This window comes from Zalophus californianus, chromosome X (assembly GCF_009762305.2).
Source record: "Zalophus californianus isolate mZalCal1 chromosome X, mZalCal1.pri.v2, whole genome shotgun sequence".
Taxonomy (NCBI): Eukaryota; Metazoa; Chordata; class Mammalia; order Carnivora; family Otariidae; genus Zalophus; species Zalophus californianus.
The window spans coordinates 55,482,645-55,500,451 of NC_045612.1; the positions used below are offsets into that span (position 1 = coordinate 55,482,645).

At 39.9% G+C, this 17,807-nt stretch overlaps 1 protein-coding gene and 1 long non-coding RNA gene across 2 annotated transcripts in view; one reads left to right on the forward strand and one right to left on the reverse strand.

Moving 5' to 3' along the window:
* PCDH11X (protocadherin 11 X-linked) overlaps window positions 1-6,272 on the reverse strand; it is a 649,257-nt gene extending 642,985 nt beyond the window's left edge. The window contains exon 1 of the mRNA XM_027607541.2: window positions 5,982-6,272. The gene's annotated coding sequence lies outside the window, so the exon portion shown is untranslated. The remainder of the gene's footprint in view (window positions 1-5,981) is intronic.
* Window positions 3,176-13,313, forward strand: LOC113930322. The gene is made up of 3 exons (XR_003522515.1): window positions 3,176-3,281; window positions 5,815-6,015; window positions 12,521-13,313. It is a non-coding gene; the product is annotated as an uncharacterized LOC113930322 (long non-coding RNA).
* The last annotated feature ends 4,494 nt before the right edge of the window (window positions 13,314-17,807 follow it).

Consider the following 17,807-nt stretch of genomic DNA (forward strand, 5'->3'; position numbering starts at 1 on the left):
TATTCTTACAGCATACTCTTTCTTCCCTCCCCAATTCCCAATAAAGAAAGGTTCAGCCAACCCTACTACATGTGGAAATATGGACGATCTAAGAATTGTCCCTTTTCCACTCACACAAAAATAACTCTAAGACTGTAGTAAAAAAACAAAAACAAAAACAAAAACAAGGGTTCCTTTGCCTCTGAAGATTGACATGGTAGCTGTGTATGTTGGTATGAATATGTTTTGACAAAGGCCTTAAAATCCTGTGTGTCTGTTTGGCGGGGATTGTCTAAGGGGAGCACCCTCTCAAAATATATAAATTTGAGCCACAAACAAAAAGGAGGGAAATAAAAATATGAAAGAAACATTTACTGAAAACATAAAAGAACGGGAAGAGAACATACCAGAAAGGATGGGAGGCAGAGAAACAATTTCAGGAGAGTGTAGTGAGAAATTCAGAAAATTTGGATTCCCCAATGTACAATATTTGAATCCCTAGTTGTAAACAAACGAAAACAGCTTATTTTCAGGCATAACAAAAAATATAACAAATCTAAGGAATTCCATCATAAATATTGTTTGAAATAAAATAGCAAAAGATACACACAGATAACAAGAAATCTTGGTGAGGAAAATTTCATAAATCTCTGAGTTTGAAGATGTTCCTTGTTTTTTTTTTTTTAACTTCTTTGGGGTCACTGAAGGGGAAGAGAGTGCAAGGTAGCTAGTGGGAAGGAGGAGGTAAAATGGAGATGAATGAAGAAATAACTTAGGTAGATAACGTAGAGAAGAAGCAGGGAGGGAAGACAGAGATGTAGAGGAAAAAGAATAGAAATAGAGGTGTTTGTTGGGCCTAAAGGGAGGAAAAAGCCAAGATTAAGGGACTCATTTTGGGTAGAGAGAAAGCTGAAATGGGAAGGGTGGGAGAGATGATGCAGAGAAGTATATGAAAAATGGAGTGCAATGAAGATAAGTGTGGTTGCAAGTGGTTTAAGAAGTTTACTCTCATGGTGGAAGATGGAGAACTTGGATGCCTGGGAGAGGAAGATGAGATGAATATCAAGATATAGTGGATAGATGATTATTTCTTTTTAAAGATTTATTTATTTATTTGAGAGAGAGAGAATGAGAGAGATAGAGAGCACGAGAGGGAAGAGGGTCAGAGGGAGAAGCTGACTCCCTGCCGAGCAGGGAGCCCGATGTGGGACTTGATCCCGGGACTCCAGGATCATGACCTGAGCCGAAGGCAGTTGCTTAACCAACTGAGCCACCCAGGCACCCCTAGTGGATAGATGATTATGACTAAAGATAAATTTTCTCCCCCAAGTTAGCATTCCTTTCTTTCTTAGTTATACTGATTTACTTTAGGCCCTCTTCATTAATTCCTCCTCTTTTCTGGATGTTGCAGTATATTTTTAACTTATTTGCTTCCACTTTCTTTTCCAAATGCATTAATTTATTCAAATATTCATTTAAAGACAAACAACAAAAATGTTTCTATTGTGTGCCACCTACTACCCAATTTCCTCATCCCGCCTGTTGTTTTTAACATATTTGCTTGAAAAAATCTTTTAAGATGGCCTACGTCTACAAAATACACACATACCTCTTAACTTCACAGTGGGACATCAGGCCCTCTCACCTTTCCTTCCTTAGTCTTTGTGAGGCTCTTTCAGGTCTACTTCCTGGCTAGCCGCTGCCTAGGAATGCCTTATTTTTCAAAGCCAGAGAAACACCTTCTTTATGAATCTTTTCTCAATCTCTTAACAAAAATTGATTTCTCCCTCCATTATGCTCAATTAGAACATTTTATCACATTGTATTTAAATTTATAAGAGTGTCCTGGCTCACAGAGGCATCAAGCCATCTTTTCATATTCTCTTTTGTATTCCTGGAGCCTAGCACAGGCTAGGCACAGTAGATGACTAATTAATGTTTATGGATACTTTGGTAAATAAATACACAGATGACACCTCCTTTAAAATATGTGAGGCAAGATTCCTGGAGAAAATTAGATTTCAAACTTTCAACCCCTGAATAATTTCCCTTCCTACTAATAGAAAATGTGGCAGCCATACATATTTTGTCAAACTAGGTTAAAGCCAGTGGTTAATGTAAATTCTCCTTATAGGTGTGGCTCCCCTCCTGCCCCAAGAATCTTACAAATCCTGGATAAGGCTGTTGTGGACTGATTGCACAGAGAGAATTTTCTGCTAAGTTTCTACCAGATTTCTTCCTGTCACCAGCATTCTGGAAGCTATCAGGAATTTCTATCTTGCAAAAAACAAAGTTTTGGATACCAAGAGAATAAATAGTGTGAAACTTGGAATCCATTCTGCCAGGGATTCCAGCTGCCCAAACAAACACTACTTGGGTGTCCATCAGAATTGCATTCGGGTGATTTAAAAAAAAAAAAGACTCCTTTCAACCCTCAGCGAATAATTGAACTTTAGAAACTGACTGTGTTTTTATGCTTGGTCTGTGTTTCCTTCCCATTTCCGTATTTCAAACGCAGAGCAAGTTTAAGTTTGCTGAATTTTCTGATATACCACATAAGGGAAGCTGTCTATCAAAGGTTAGAAGAAAACAAAATCCTAGATTTACAAAACGTAACAATTCTTTTCTACTGCTTCTTTTCCCCCAAATTTCCCACCTGCCTCCAAACCAACATACAGTAAGTAAGCAGTTTGTTGTGATCCTCTCTGAACATAATTTCCTTGGGAAGGTAACAGGTTCTGAGGCCCAGTTGACTACATCCTGTCTAGGTCCCCTCCCTTTTGCCCTGTGCAACCTTCTCCAAATGCGCGCTGAGGTCCTTCTCCCAAAACTAAAGAAAGGATTGTCAGCAACCAGGGGTAAAGGATTAGCCTCAAATTCAGAAAAACAGGTGGGTTGCTCTTTAGAACGAGAAAAGCAAACTCAGATAGGAAGCCTAAACGGGCTTCTGTCTTGAAAAACTCCTATTCCTGAATCTTCCGATTTGGCGCGCTGGTCTCCAGGGACTGTGCATCCTCATTACAAGGAGCACGGTGGCCTCTCCTCTGCAGCAGCAGCAGCAGCAATAGAACCTTTCTTTTCACAACTCCCAGTCTCAAGTCCCTCTTTCAGTGAAGGGGACTCCTCACACAGCGCCACCGCCTTTGATTTACTCCCTCCCCCGCCGCACCATTTCTTTGCCAAGAAGGCCCTCTTCGCTTTCTAGGGAGAAAAGATGGCCACGGGATTTTAGAGACGCCGGTCTTCACATCCCCCTTCCTTATCACCCGGGAAGGAGAGAAAACAGCGGACATTTAACACTGGTAACTATTATTATTTTATCCGAAGAACGTGCCCTCTAAAATGCCGCTAAATAAGTAAATTCACAGTTAATAGTTAAGATGTAAACTGAAAGGGGGAACAGAACGGGGGGGTAGGGGAAGTAAAAGAATGAGGGGAGATCCTCAATCTGTGTTTGACCCCGAGGTTCAAAGCCCCTGACCCCCAGCCGGCACTGGTCTCCACCGCCTCGCAGGTCTCGGTGCGCCTCTTGGGAGCTGGAAGGAGGGGCGGAGACCTAGAGCGCAGGAAGGAGGCCCAAAGGAAGCGAGGGCGGCTGCGCACCGGGAGCGCGCGGGGCAGGGTTGATCGCGCTTCCGACCGGGACTACCAGCTCGGCTTTCTCTAGGCCTTGCGTCTCACGGGCTGACATCATTGCCAGAAGCAGGGGCTGCCCAGGCGAAGGAGACTGGAGAAAAAGGTTCTTGGGCCTCGCTGGTGGAGGCGCTTCTTTACCTCATGGCAGAAGCAGCACGGTGGCAGTGTGGCTGGACTCAGCCCTTGCGAGCTGCGTGAGGGTATTCTTAATTTAGCAGAGGGAGAAAGGTATCTTTAGACCTGAGCGCGTCTGTCTCTTGGTTCATTCATCAAAACCGCCCGCATATCGTCCGCACTTCCTCGGATGAACCAGACAAAGGCAAGAAAGGGGGGGAACATCTACAAATACTGTTACTTCTACTTGCTCTCAAATGCCCATCCCACCCCCAAAATACGCAGGCTAAAGGACAGCCCAGAGGCTTAGATTTCCGGCCGTGATTGTGCGAGTTTGTTTCAAATAAGAGTGGAATTCTATTCAGTCTTTACCAAGTTCAGAAGGGGCCCGCGAGTAACCTTTTCTTTTTCTTTTTTTTCAAGTCACACCTGTTTTAACCTTTTATGGAAGGAGGAAGAGTCGCTTTAGTACTAAAGCACCACTACCTTCTCAGATGTTGCGCTGTTGTGTTCAGGATTCTCTGCACTATCCTCAGGTTGTTTCCTTGTTGCAGCACTTAAGAGTACGCAAGCGCTCCTCCAAAACCATCGCCCCCCAACATATTTTCTACCCGTTTCCCGGCCTATCCCGATTTTTAAACACTTCCTTCCGCATACTTTCCTTAATACAAAAACAGCTCCTGTGCTAGGATTAAATGCCATCATGAGATATTTGCACACAAGGACGTGCTTTCGTTTTGTTCTTGCTATTTAATCTTATTTATTCGTTTGTGCTAGCCACTCTCTTCTTAGGTCTTTGTTTTGTGGGTGTGTGCCGCAGTGGCGCAAGTTTCGATTCCCAGCCCCCAGCCAACATTTTGGAAGGGCACCCCACTCGGAGAAGCGAGGGCCCTTCTACAGATGCGTGTGCATGCTCATTCCATAAAAGCACCCGAGCGACCCCACCCCAAACCGCATGGCGGCCAAAGTGGCAAAACCTGGAATAATTCATATGGAAATGAAGAGGCCCTCTTCAGTTGAATTCTAAGTCTTTCCTTGGGGGAGGAAAGGAAGTGGTTCCCGTTGTACACTCTTGGAAAGGGAACTCCCCGCTTTTTTGCAAGGAAAAGAAGTCAATTTGTGGCTAAGCGCTCATTTGTAAGTCCTGTCTCCAACCGAGGGCAGCCTGCCTCTCTGCTTTTCTAAAGTCTCTAAAGAAAAGCACCCATTTGCGACTATGCGCTTTTAAATAGTCACCTTTTCTGATGACGTCCTTATTGAGGCATTCATTTTCGAGAAAAGGGGCCGTTTTATGGCTACGCGCTTAAAAAATAATTCTTTTCTGGAAAGAACTGTTTTTAGGTTCTATCTTAATAAACGCTCTTCATTTATGGGCTAGGTGGGCGGTCTTGTTTTTGTTGCTGTTTTGTGACTTTTTTTTTTGGCCAAGGAATTAAAAGTCATTTCTTTAGTGAGAAAGGGACCCCTTTATGTTCGGCTACGCTCTTAGAACGTCTTTTTTTTTATGAGGAAAGTATATTTTTCAGCTACGCGATTATAAGAAATTTCTTTTTTAAAGCTAGGCAGAATTTTCCACACCTACCACCTCCACATTCAGCAGATGCTGCTGGCTGAGCACAGCTCCGTAAGTAGGGCGGGAAGGAAAGGCGGGGAGGCCAGCACCAGGCAGAATCGCCCGGGGAACCTGCGCGCTCCTTGGCGCGCTGCGCTCTCCTTTACTCTGTGCCAAGGTTCGGGCCCCCAAAGGTTAGAGCCAGCGTGGCTGGGATCCAAACCCCTAGCCCCCAGAGATACAAGCGCACAGCTCCCTCCGCTCTGCCAGGCTAGCCAGAGTCCCGGGTATGATCTTTTTTTTCAGTACCTGCCCCAATCTTAGAGTTTCCCTCAGCCTGGCTGAAGCTGGCTGTATCTGTTAAAGTGAAAGACCTTTTTGCAGGGCCAATGTCGGGGAAATTCATGAGTGGACACTTTTCTGACAGAAGTGAGAGTTTTCTCAAAGTAACCAAGCCAAGCCAAGCGGTGGCAGTGCTAAAAGATATTCTATCTGCGCTCACCTGTGGGGTTTGCTCTTTCTCTTACCTCCAGGGAACGTATGGGGGAAGAGGAAAGGGAGGACACCAGAAGCGTCTCTAAATTCATTCTTGTCATAGTCAAGACCCCAGGAGTCGGAAGCGGGAAGCCTCCGCGTACTCAGTGCGGTACTCACGCCTCACTGGCCGCACTCTATTCTGGCACCCGGACCCGATACTTACCCAGTGAACGAAGCCTCTACAGTAGAATGAGATGGTAAGTAAAAAAAGAGAAAAGGCTTTCGCTAGCTCCACCGAGACTGCAATTGCTGTAGCGCGCTCAACCGCCACAGCTCACAGTCCCTGAAGCAGCTGGAGTCGTGGAGGCTGCCTCTGAGGCTGTTCAGAACGCCGGGGCTGCCTGGGCGGCCTTTGTCGCCGCTGCTAATGTCACTCGGCGCATTCAGTTCAGCTTGCTTTCTGCTTTGCCACGCGGGCCGCTGCGTGTAGCCCTGGTTCGAGCGGGCTCGCAGATCCTCCTGCCCTGACGATTCACCTACTGCATGGAGCCTGTGCCGAGCCAGCCCTTTTCAAGGGCGTGGGGGAGGGACTAGACAGAGGGGAAGAAGGGGAAAGGAGGGGGGTTGAGTAAGTGGAGGGAGGGGGTGAGGGGAGAAGTAAACCCGGGTCCGGGCCGCCTGCTGGGAGGGGATGGTGCAGCACCTACCTACAGCTGGGTAACCCCCTCTGGTCCCCACTCTCTGCATCCCACATCTCCCACCGCTCCGGGAGCGGCCCCTCCCGGCAAAGAGGAAATCAGGGGAGAAGGGCGGGGGCGAGACGGCGGTGAGCTTAGGAAGTACTGTTTGCCGCCCCCGGGAGGCGGCAGAGTGTGTGCTGGTTGCTCACTCCGGTGAGGACCCGCTGCTGGGGAAAACGCGCCGCTTTCGGGCTGCGGGTTTTGCAGAGTAAGAACTAGGGCATGCGTTGCTCCTCTTGGCCCTCCACTCGCCGCTGTCCTGGCTTCCTTTTAGGTTTAACTCATTCACATTATCTTACAGAAATTTTATTTCATTTTTGTTATGTGTGCTTTTCTCCTGACCCCCCCTGAGGGCCCTGACTCCAGCTAGAGAACAAGCATTCAGAAGCACCATTTTCTCATACAAAGGATACTTAAGACAAACTGGTGGAAGTAGGGGCAAGAGCCGCGTGAAACCGTAGTTGGAGCCAAGAGACTGTGTCTGCATATATCGTACTTAACTGTGAGCCAGGTCTGGTACCTCGCTTGCCTTTCAGACTGATGTCCGGGGGCTGACAGAAAGGGAGATAAGAGGGAGATGAAGCATTCAGCTACCCCAGACAACAAGTACATAGGAGAGTAAGCAGGTCCGTGGCTTCGGGCTGCTTTAGTGAGGTGCAGCGCTTTGCTGCCTGGAACCCGGCAGCATTGCGGGTGTGGAGAGCACCATTTCTAAGGTAGGAAAAGATTCAAGGGAGGGAGGAAGCCATCCCTGAGCCCGCAAAACTGGTGCTTGCCAGAGCACTCCAGCTGCCTGGTTAGTGATGCCAGGTCGGGCAAAGGCGTGCCAGGTTTCTCAAGAACACTAAAGCAAGGAGGGGCAGTGTGGCTGGTTTATGGCTCTGCTCGGTCGTGGGTATCTAGACAGGGTATCTAAACAGGGCTAATTTCCCCGTCCCAGTCATCGGATTAAAAGAAGAGCAACAACCAAAACCTTCCCAGCCGGTCTACTATGATTTTTTACTCCAAAGAGTGAGTCCTTAAATTTACCCAGAGGCCAGAGAATGAACCAGTAAATTCCTCTTCAGAAAGGTGTTGGGTTTTAGGGGAAAAATCCATTTTCCATGTTTAACCAAGAGAAAGATTTATCTTTCTAGTGCCTTGCTTTGTCTTGAGGAGGAGACTCTTTCCTGAAATAAAAAGAGTAAAAGTAGATAGTGTTTTTGGGTGCCAAGAGCACATTATTCATTTTTATTTTTTGTCTATTGAATGAAAGAGGGAATGCATCTGCGTAGGGTAGAACATCAAGAAGGGGAGAAATGCTAATTATCATGAGTTGATTTTCTCTAATAGCTTCTCCATGGAAAATTTTTGGTGGTTGTTTCATTTTGCGCTTTTTTTAATCATTGAAGGGCAAGTCTTTATGACTTCTTTCCCTAGTATGTCCATTTCCATCTTCATAACTGCCTTCTTTCCAATTTCTGATATTTTTTGAAGGTTAAAACCTTCATTCAAATAATCCTCACATCACGTTCCTTTTCCTTTTGCTATTTATTTATTTATTTATTTATTTATTTTACATGTAAATCTACTATTGAGAGTGTCATTAGCACCGCAGTTCAGTGCGATCTTCATGAAAGAAAACACACTGAAGTATTTACTATTACATTTTACTCCTCCTGTAACTCTGCCTTCATTATTCATAGTATCCAGCACATGCATTGTCCTCTTCTTGGAAATTAGGGAAATGTTTTGGAGATGAAATCAGAAGCTATCAAGTGGTTACAGTTCTGACTCTTGGGGTTTGCACTTCTGGATAATATTCTGCCATAGAGGATGGCAGGAACTCAATGAAAATAAAATCACTGACTGATCCAGGACAGTCTGAAGACAGTGCCATGGAGGCACTCTTGGAGCACTAATAATCATTTATAACATCAACTTTATTTTTTTCAACTTCCTTCATTTTTTAATTTTTATTATGATACCTTATTTAAAAAATAAGTTAATAACAATTGTGAACATGGAATACTGAGACCATAGTTTTAAAATATAACATCCACTTTAGATACCAATTAACTGATTTCTTAAAATTCCCATCTAAATTCAATGCAGGAGAGATAATCAGTGATTGTTATGAAGCATTTAGTTATCATCCTGACAGACTCAAAGAGGTTAGTATTATCCACATTTTACAGTTCCTGAAACTGAAATTCATAGAGGACAGATAATTTGCACAAGACCATGGAGCTGAAGAGCAACAGACTCTGGATTTCCATTCAGAGTATATAACTTCTAAATTCAGCTACATAGTTGCTTTATAGTTAATCTGGATTATTCTATAATGTATAGAACAGCATTTAGTTTTAAGTGTGCAGTCCAATAGAAAATTATCTCTGTAGAGTAGAAATATTACTTACAGACCAAGGAGACTAACAGTTAAACTAAGTAAATGAGAAAGTAATCTGAGAAATGCAGTTTGTTTATTAAAATGACAGAAATCCACGTCTAAAAATAATGAAAATGTTTCCCATTGTCTCTTCTCCTGTGTTCTGTCTGATGGTGGCATCAATGAGCAATGGCATAACCAAAAGCCGGGGCATGTGGCAAAAGCTCTCCTCCTGGTACTTTAAATCTAAAATGACTGATGGGGACTCAACTCTTTTTACATACAAAGAAGGAATTCTTGATTGAATGCCTTTTATGTACCATCAATATTATATACATTGTCCTATTAATTCTCAAAACCATTCTGTGAAATAGCTATTATTAGCTTCATTTTCTTTTTTTAACAAATGAGGAAACAGGGATTCACAGAGACTAGATAAAATGCCCAAGGTTCTATAGGTATAAACTATAGAAAGTTGGGAAATTCAAACCCATGTCATATCCAGTCCACTATGCTGACCCTCAGCATATGGTCCTCCAGTTGTGTGGCTACACATTTTCAGAATTTGCTTTACATTAAAAACTATATAATTAACAAAAACCCTCAAAAGTTAAAAGGATACTGTAGGAATTTGGTTTTTGGAGGAAATACCATGAAGGAGTGGTGACATTTATTGTATTTTGTTTGTTCAGTGTTCCAACTCGGAACTTGATCTGGGGTTCTGCTAAAATCAGAAAAGGGAAATTATGGTAATGTGTACCCTAGAAACATGGAAATCTGTCTAATTTGTGAAGATTAAACTATGAAGCCATTATATAATTATAGACTGGATCAGAGAAGAGATTTAAAATACTTCAATGAGTAAGGATGTTTCTCAGGCTGGTAAGAATTGATTAAAACTGAGAAATACTGTGTTAATGTGAAAAAGACCCAGCCGGTCTACTTTGATGTGTACTCCAAAGAGTGAGTCCTTAAATCAGCCATGGAAACCTCGTTAAAAAGTCAGAGATATGAGCTTTGGTAGCTCCTATTCATGTTCATTTTCATCTCACTAGCAAAACCACCATTGATATGAGATTAATGAAGCAAATCAAATATTCTGAGATTTCAGTTGCCCTTGCATTGAATTACCCCTTATCAAGCAATGTGATTGTAATTTGACTTCCCATGTACTCTGTTTGCACAGAGAATGCACAGGCCATCCAGATAAATGAGAATTATTTATTTAAATGGCATAAAATCCCATTCATCTTTGTGTTGGCCACAACAACTTGCATTGAACATTGTGTATAAATGTTATAATCTATGAATAATCATTGTTATTGAGAAAGTAGGTGGGCATGTGGCCACAAAACTGTAATATGGGATGAATTACATTCTGTATATTTTTTCATATTTAATGTTAACCATCTGCAACAATTACAATTAGTAGGAGGCAGTGATGCCCAGTGTTTCAGAAAAGAACTGTGATTTTAGACCAAATTTGAAGTTCTGGCTCTGGCATTTTTTAGTTCTGTGGCTGGGGGCAAATTAATCTCTGGACCTGTATTGTATAAGATAGACACTAGCCACATGAGACTTTTGCACACTTGCAATGTGACTAATCCAAATTGGGATGCACTGTAACTATAAAATACATACCCTATTTTGAAGATTTAGTGCATGCACATACACACATATGTAAAATATATCATTAATATTTTATATAATTCTATGATTAAATGATATTAGTTTGACTAATTGGTTAAACATATTAAAAAATAATTTCACCATTTTGTTTTCAGTATTTTAAATGTAGCTGCTAGAAAGTTTTAAATTACATATGTGGCTTGAATTATACATGTTTTTCTTTTTGTAAGATTTATTTGTTTTTTTGAGAGAGAGAGAGTGCATGGGGGAAAGGGGAAGAGGGAGAAAGAGCGAGAAACTTAAGCAGATTCCATGCTGAGTGCAGAGCCCAACACAAGGCTCAATCTCAACTCTGAGATCATGATTTGAGCAGAAACCAAGAGTCGGAGGCTTAACTGACTGTGCCACCCAGGTGCCTATATACATATTTTTCAAAGAGCTATCCTAAAACCTTCAATTTCTTTACCCCCCAAAATGCAGATAATAACCTTATTTACCTCAAGTTATTATAGTGATATTTAAATAAAATAATGCACCTAAAGTTCTTAGCACAGTATCTGACATTAAGCTAAAAAGTTGTCACTCTCTAAGAGTTATGAAATAAAGATGTTAAGTAAATTTTTAAAAAAAGAAACTTAGGGGCACCTGGGTGGTGCAGTCAGTTAAGCCTCTGACTCTTGGTTTTGGTTCAGGTCATGATCTCAGGGTTGTGATATCAGGGTTGTGATCTCAGGGTGTTGAGATCAAGCCCCACATTGGGCTCCCTGCTCAGCATGGAGTCTGCTTGAGACTCTCTCTCCCTCGCCCTCTACTCCTCCCCCTTTTCCCTTTCTAAGAGAAAGAAGGAAAAAGAAAGAAAGAAAGAAAGAAAGAAAGAAAGAAAGAAAGAAGCAAAGAAAGAAAGGAAAGAAAAAGAAATAAAGAAACTTAAACTCTAATGATGGGTTAGGGACTACCTAAGGAGAAAACCTTAGTTAAGAATTCATTTTTATTTGTTTATTTTTTAAGTTATTATTTAAATTCCAGTTTGTTAACATATAGTGTAATATTAGTTTCAGGTGTACAATATAGTGATTCCACACTTCCATACAAGACCTAGTGTGTTCATCCAGCAAGTATTTTTATTTATTTTTATCCCAAGTGAAATCATTCTACTTTTCTGTCTAAAAACAACAAACATACATGTGTGCTGCTAGGGGAAGGAACAGTATTGTGACATATAAAAATGATAATGTGTATAATAGTGTTTTGAAGAATTAGAAATACTTTCTCAATTCCAAGCATTTTTACTCTCATAATTTATACAGACACTTTTATATTTAATTGGTGGATATTTCTAGTCTTGAGGCATTCAAGTCATAAATGAAAATGAAGCTGCAACTGGTGCAGGTACACAGAGGGCAAATGAATTTCTGCAGAAGCTAAAGATACAGAAATGGGAGAAAACCTGGTAGTTATAGAACTCTAATATCTTCAGCAGTTTAACTGTAGAAATACCATACCTAACTGGTGACAAAAAGCATTGCTCAACTAGAGACACTAGAGGGTGCTGTTAGTGAGAGCTTAGAAGGATGAATAAAGTCTTCCAATGCTTTCCCCTCTTCATCACTAAAGGTGATAAGAATTTGTAAAGGGCATACCTGTGAAATGAAACTAACATTTCTCCATTCCTTCCTGGACATGCTTTGGAAGTTTTGTTGTTTTTTTGTTTGTTTGTTTGTTTGTTTGTTTGTTTATTCCTGGGACTAGCTTTACAACATTACCCAAATAGTAAAATATTAGAAGTTTGTTATATTGCTTGGGGAAATAATTGGGAAAAGTTTGAAATTATTCCCTACTCTGAGAAAAACTATCAAAGCCCAAAGAGGGGTGATGAGAAACAAAAATACCCAAGTAAGTGTTTTCAATGAAAGAAAGTTTTCAACAGGAATTCCTGACTTCTCCAACAACTTCTGTAATAAAATACAGGTGGGACAATTGCTTGGTAATCATGCCATATATATATATTTTTTTCTCTCTCTTTAGGCTTGAATAGCCATACACACTTGCTGTGGACAGAAACTGCTGCTGAATTTCTCTCAGAGGAGCCTGGGAATTATGGCCTCATGTGTATAGCTGAACTTTGCTGAAGCACTGAGCCTCTGATTAATGCAATTAAACAAGTAAAGGTATGGAGTGTTGCCCTCAAGGTTGCTGTTCCTAGTAAAGAATCTATTTCTCCTACTATACTCTCATTTTTCTACAGATGAGTAGTTGCAAACTGTACTGGATGTGGCTTTTCATCTGTGTGTTATTTGCCTATATTGTGATGGAAGCACACAAGCTGGGAAGAATGTGTCTTTTAAAGCACAGAATGATCATAATGCTGTTAATGGTCTTTGTCCTCTTTTCCTTAGGACGGGCTTTAACTTGAGTTATTCAGATGTTGCTTGGTGAGATGAAAGAGTCAATGAGGTTTTGGTTGCTGAGGAAAGCAGAATTCTTTTTTGTTGTTTCTTTTAACATGGAGATTGAGTTTATTTTTTTCCCATTCTACCAAAACTCCTATGTGGTCATCTCCTCAGGAAATAGGTGTCAGCTACTGCTCTAAATTTAGGAAATACACACACATAAGAAACTAATCATGTAATTTTTCCAAAGCACTATACTGGCATTGACAAAAATATACATTTTTAAAAAATTTCTGAATAAAATAAAAAAATAAAAATTCTGGGCTAGTATCATACCACTCTGAGCCTTTATTTTTAAACCTCTTTATTTCTACTATAAGGTATGACTATGAACTTTGTATAGTTTGTGAAATCAGTTATATTTTCTGATGTATGATAACAAATATACTTTGTATTTGATTGAAACATGTAGAAAATTGCTTTACCCCTTTTTTTTTTAACAACTGTGGTTGTGGTTTAATCAACGTAGTGCTTAGTAGATTGCTATTTTGAGCCAGTTTTTTTGACTAGGGTGTTGCAGATATCTCATTTTAAATGATTAGACATTTGTTTAGATAATCAATGTAGAGTTTCTGTTTTCTTTTAAGATTGGAGAGTTTTTATTTTATCATTACTGAAACTTAGCTGAATGTCAGTTTCTGTGTTTGGATAGAATATAAAAACCAAGAATTCTTCTCATTTGCCAAAGCACAGCTGGTCTCCACTATTCCTTTTAGATTTCCTTTCAAATAAGGTGAAGAACAGTGATTCATTTTACTTTCATGCAAAAAAAAATGATGTCTTGAATTTTTCACTTAATTGTTCTTTGTTGACTAGGTTCTAAAAAGAGTGAAACCACAGATGCAATTTGGCACACCACTGATTGTGTTGTGCTTGTCTTTTTTGACAGGCTACATAGTGAAGGAAAAGTGTTTGGAGCATAGAGTGTTCTCATTTTAAGGGAAAAAAAGTGTAACAAAATTGGCAATGAAAATAAAATACTGTTCCTGGATTCCTTCTACTGTGAATGTTATTATTAGTAGGCTCCATCTTCTCTAGTATTGTTACTGGAGTTCAAAACACTAAAGGAGCTTTACCTTCAGACTGAACCTAATCCTGTCGTATCAAAGAATCCTTTAAAAGTCTAATGGGTTTTTCAAATTCATTGTCTTTTCAGACCTAGTGTTCAGTGTCTTGAAGTGAATCCAACAAATACAAGTTTTACTCCAAGTCCAATTCTAGTGATCTAATTTGTACAATTAGCCATCTACCTCAGTTATTGAGTGGCACTCTAGTACCCACTGCAAGTACCAGTGTGAAGGCTCTGATGCTCAACTGGAGTATTGCCTAGTTTACACTGGTCCATTTCCCTGGTGCCCTAGGTTTAGTATCAATGAAATATTACCTGCTTTGCTGAACGTCAGGATCCCAATAGGACAGCCTTCTTAGAACTGTCCTGTAAATACCAAAATAACTTAGGACTCTACCCTCACATTTTATGTATTACATTCTTGGGCCATTTATTCTGTGGAAGATGCTGAAGTGAGTAGGCTATGATGATAAGCCTTTTGTAATTCATCACAACAAGTAATGATATGTTATTCAAAAATGTTTATAATTTTTGAACAGTACAACTGAATTACTTAACACCCATACTTCCACTCCCATCAATTATAAATTATTCTACAAAAGTAACCATAGGGATGTAGCAATCATAGAAGAATTTCAATAAAATATCAAAAAAAATGTGAAATTAACTTTGTCGTAAACTTGTTAAATGACAGAGGTTTCCAAATGTTCTATGAATTATTAAAATTGCCCCTTTTTAAATAAGTATCACTTGAGGTGGGGAGCTTAAATGGATTTCTGAAAAGGCAATAATACTTTTAAAACACATTTACAAGGGTGCCTGGGTAGCTCAGTCAGTTAAGCATCTGCCTTCAGCTCAGGCTATGATCTCAGGATCCTGGGGTTGAGTCCCGCATCTGGCTCCCTGCTTCTCCCTCTCTCTCTCTACCTCTCCCCCCTGCTCATGTTCTCTCTCTCTCTCTCAAATAAATAAATAAAATCTTTAAAAATCATTTACAAGAGAAGTTGCATGGTAACTTCGAAATGTATATCAATTAGTGACATAGACAGTGAAATATATATCTTCAAATTTAGTCAAGGACCTCATGAATTATATATCTATATTAAAAGTTTTAAACTGTATTTGTCAGTTGTTTTTATGAACTAAAATTTATGGAGAATTAAATGCTACTGTAGTTTCTACTAAAATTATTTTTAACCCTGTGTCATTCTAGTCTCTTTTTCTTCTAAAGTCTTTCTGGGTTAACAATGCATAAAAATTAAGTAAATTAAAACTTCCTCTGAAATATTGTGTCTGGTTCTTACACTTTACAGTAACTATGGCATGAGATGCAGTCTAGACTGGTAAAATTGTCAGATAAACAATATCTTTGCTCTTATACTAGATTTGCTCTACCAAGAAGCTCCATATTATAGTTCAATAAACTCTTAACAAAATTAACTTGTTTTGTTCAACGAAAAAATTTTAAAAAATCTGAAAACTAGAAGATAAGTCTTTTGTCTCCAAGGCATGTGTGAAAACTAGTAACCTGGATTGGGCCTATGGGAGGAGGAGAAGGTGAAGGGGTATGAAGAAGGGGCAACCTGAGGATCCTGAGGGAGGGAAGGCAGTACTGTAGAAAAACAACCTGGAGGGGAGAGGGCAGAGATGATGTGTGTGCTGAGGCTGAAGCCCTCTAAGGGGCAGAAGAGGAACATGTTGGACTTGGGGGACGTAGGGGTGCTGTCAGAGGTGAAACAGGTTTATCTAGAGAAGGACCACATTTGTCTGCAATATGCAATATGTGTGGTTAATCTCCAGCAGGGGCTTATGGAGAATTATTCAACCAGGGAATCCTTTTTAAATAGTATAAACAATTCTGTTAAGCAGTTTTAAGAGCACTTCTCTGGACTCTTCAAATCTGTCTGTCCATAGTGATGAGGTTAATCCTACTGCATATAGCTATGTTATACTGTTAACATTCATGTTACCCTTGATGTGCTGCTGCCCAAAGCAGACCAGACTCCATTTCAAAACTGTGGGTAGGAAGAACAATTTATGGACATAAGAATGAAAGAGAAACAGTCATTGAGTGAAAAGAAAATGGGAGTAGTGTTAGTTGTATTATTCACCCACACATCTGTTGGTTCATTTACCCATTAATAAACAGATATTTAGTGAAGAACTATATATTAAAGGCACATTTTAGGCAAATTAATTCCTTTTTTAAAAATTTTTGTTTATTTGACAGAAAGAGAGACAGCAAGAGAGGGAACACAAGCAGGGGGAGAGGGAGAGGGAGAAGCAGGCTTCCCGCTGAGCAGGGAGCCTGATGCAGGCCTCGATTCCAGGACCCTGGGATCATGACCTGAGCCAAAGGCAGACGCTTAATGACTGAGCCACCCAGGCACCCTGCAAATTAATTCCTTAAATAGCCTTTCCATCTCACTTGTATTTTATAGATCTAGATAGTGAGTTATATAATGCTGAGTACAGCCCCATTAATTGAGGGAGACATAGAGGAGGGATTTGTAATCTCAATTTATTTGCAGAATATAAATATCCCTTTCCACTCCACCTCCTACCATATAACTTACACCTTCCCTGAAGAGCCATTTGCCCTCACATACATTCCAAAATTAAAATGAATGCTATATGTACTTTTCCAGAGTAAGTATAAATATATTTATTAATATATATAGCAGTATAGTACATATATATGTGTATATATATGTAGCATTACAGAACAACTATAGCATCAGATATAGTCTGTGTGTATATATATGCATACATAGATAAAATGATAGATTTATAGATATCTATATATAGAGATATGTAGTTTTGAAACAGCATGTTGTCACTAGTTTAGGTCATTTGAACAGCCACACAGTGATCAAATGACTGATATAAATAGAGGCAGATTTACTGTGAAGTTAATGAAGTTTTAGCTTAAGGCCCTTCCCTTGTATAGGACTCAGAAGAGGCCTGATATTAGAAAATCATTGTCATATGAAGGGATAATCAAATGATATGCAGCCAAAAATGTTGGGGAAAAAAAGCATTGTAGACATATATCAAGCAATTTGTTAACACATATATGCTATTCTCTTCTGTTTTTCAATGTTTTTGATGTCAGCTTTATAAATTTGTGCTTTGTTGTGATTATTTTTTCTCTATATATTAATATTTTATTTAAACCAAATTTGTATTAATAGTTTTGTATCCTTTTGTTAAAGAGAGCCCCTGTGTATAAACTTCAGACTCCTCAATACCATGATTCACCTCTTATTTATCCATGTCAAAAGACCTCCCTTTTGTTTTTCCACAGTAAATTAAAAAATATCCTTAAAAGTGGAATAGAAGCTATAGGTTTGGGTCTTTACTGAGCGTATTAATTTAGGCCTACAAAATAATTTCAATTTTTAATTCTGAAAAAAATTGTAATCATTTCTTTTTTTTAAGATTTTATTTATTTATTTGAGAGAGAGAGAGAGACAGACAGATATAGCAACAGAAAGCACAAGCAGGGACAAGAGGAAGAAGTAGGCTCCCCACTGAACAGGGACCCTGGCACAGGGCTGTATCCCAGGACCTGAGCCTAAGCATACGCTTAACTGACTGAGCCACCCAGGCACCCCTGTAATCATTTCTGTAGCCTTCTAGAATATTATTCTTGACTACATACACCACTATGGGGAAAATTAAAACAAAACATTTATACACATGAGAAAGAGATTTTAGTCTTTTAATTAAGGGACCAAAAGCATGCAATCTGTAAAATATGGAGCTCAGTAAACTAAGAGTGCTCCTTATC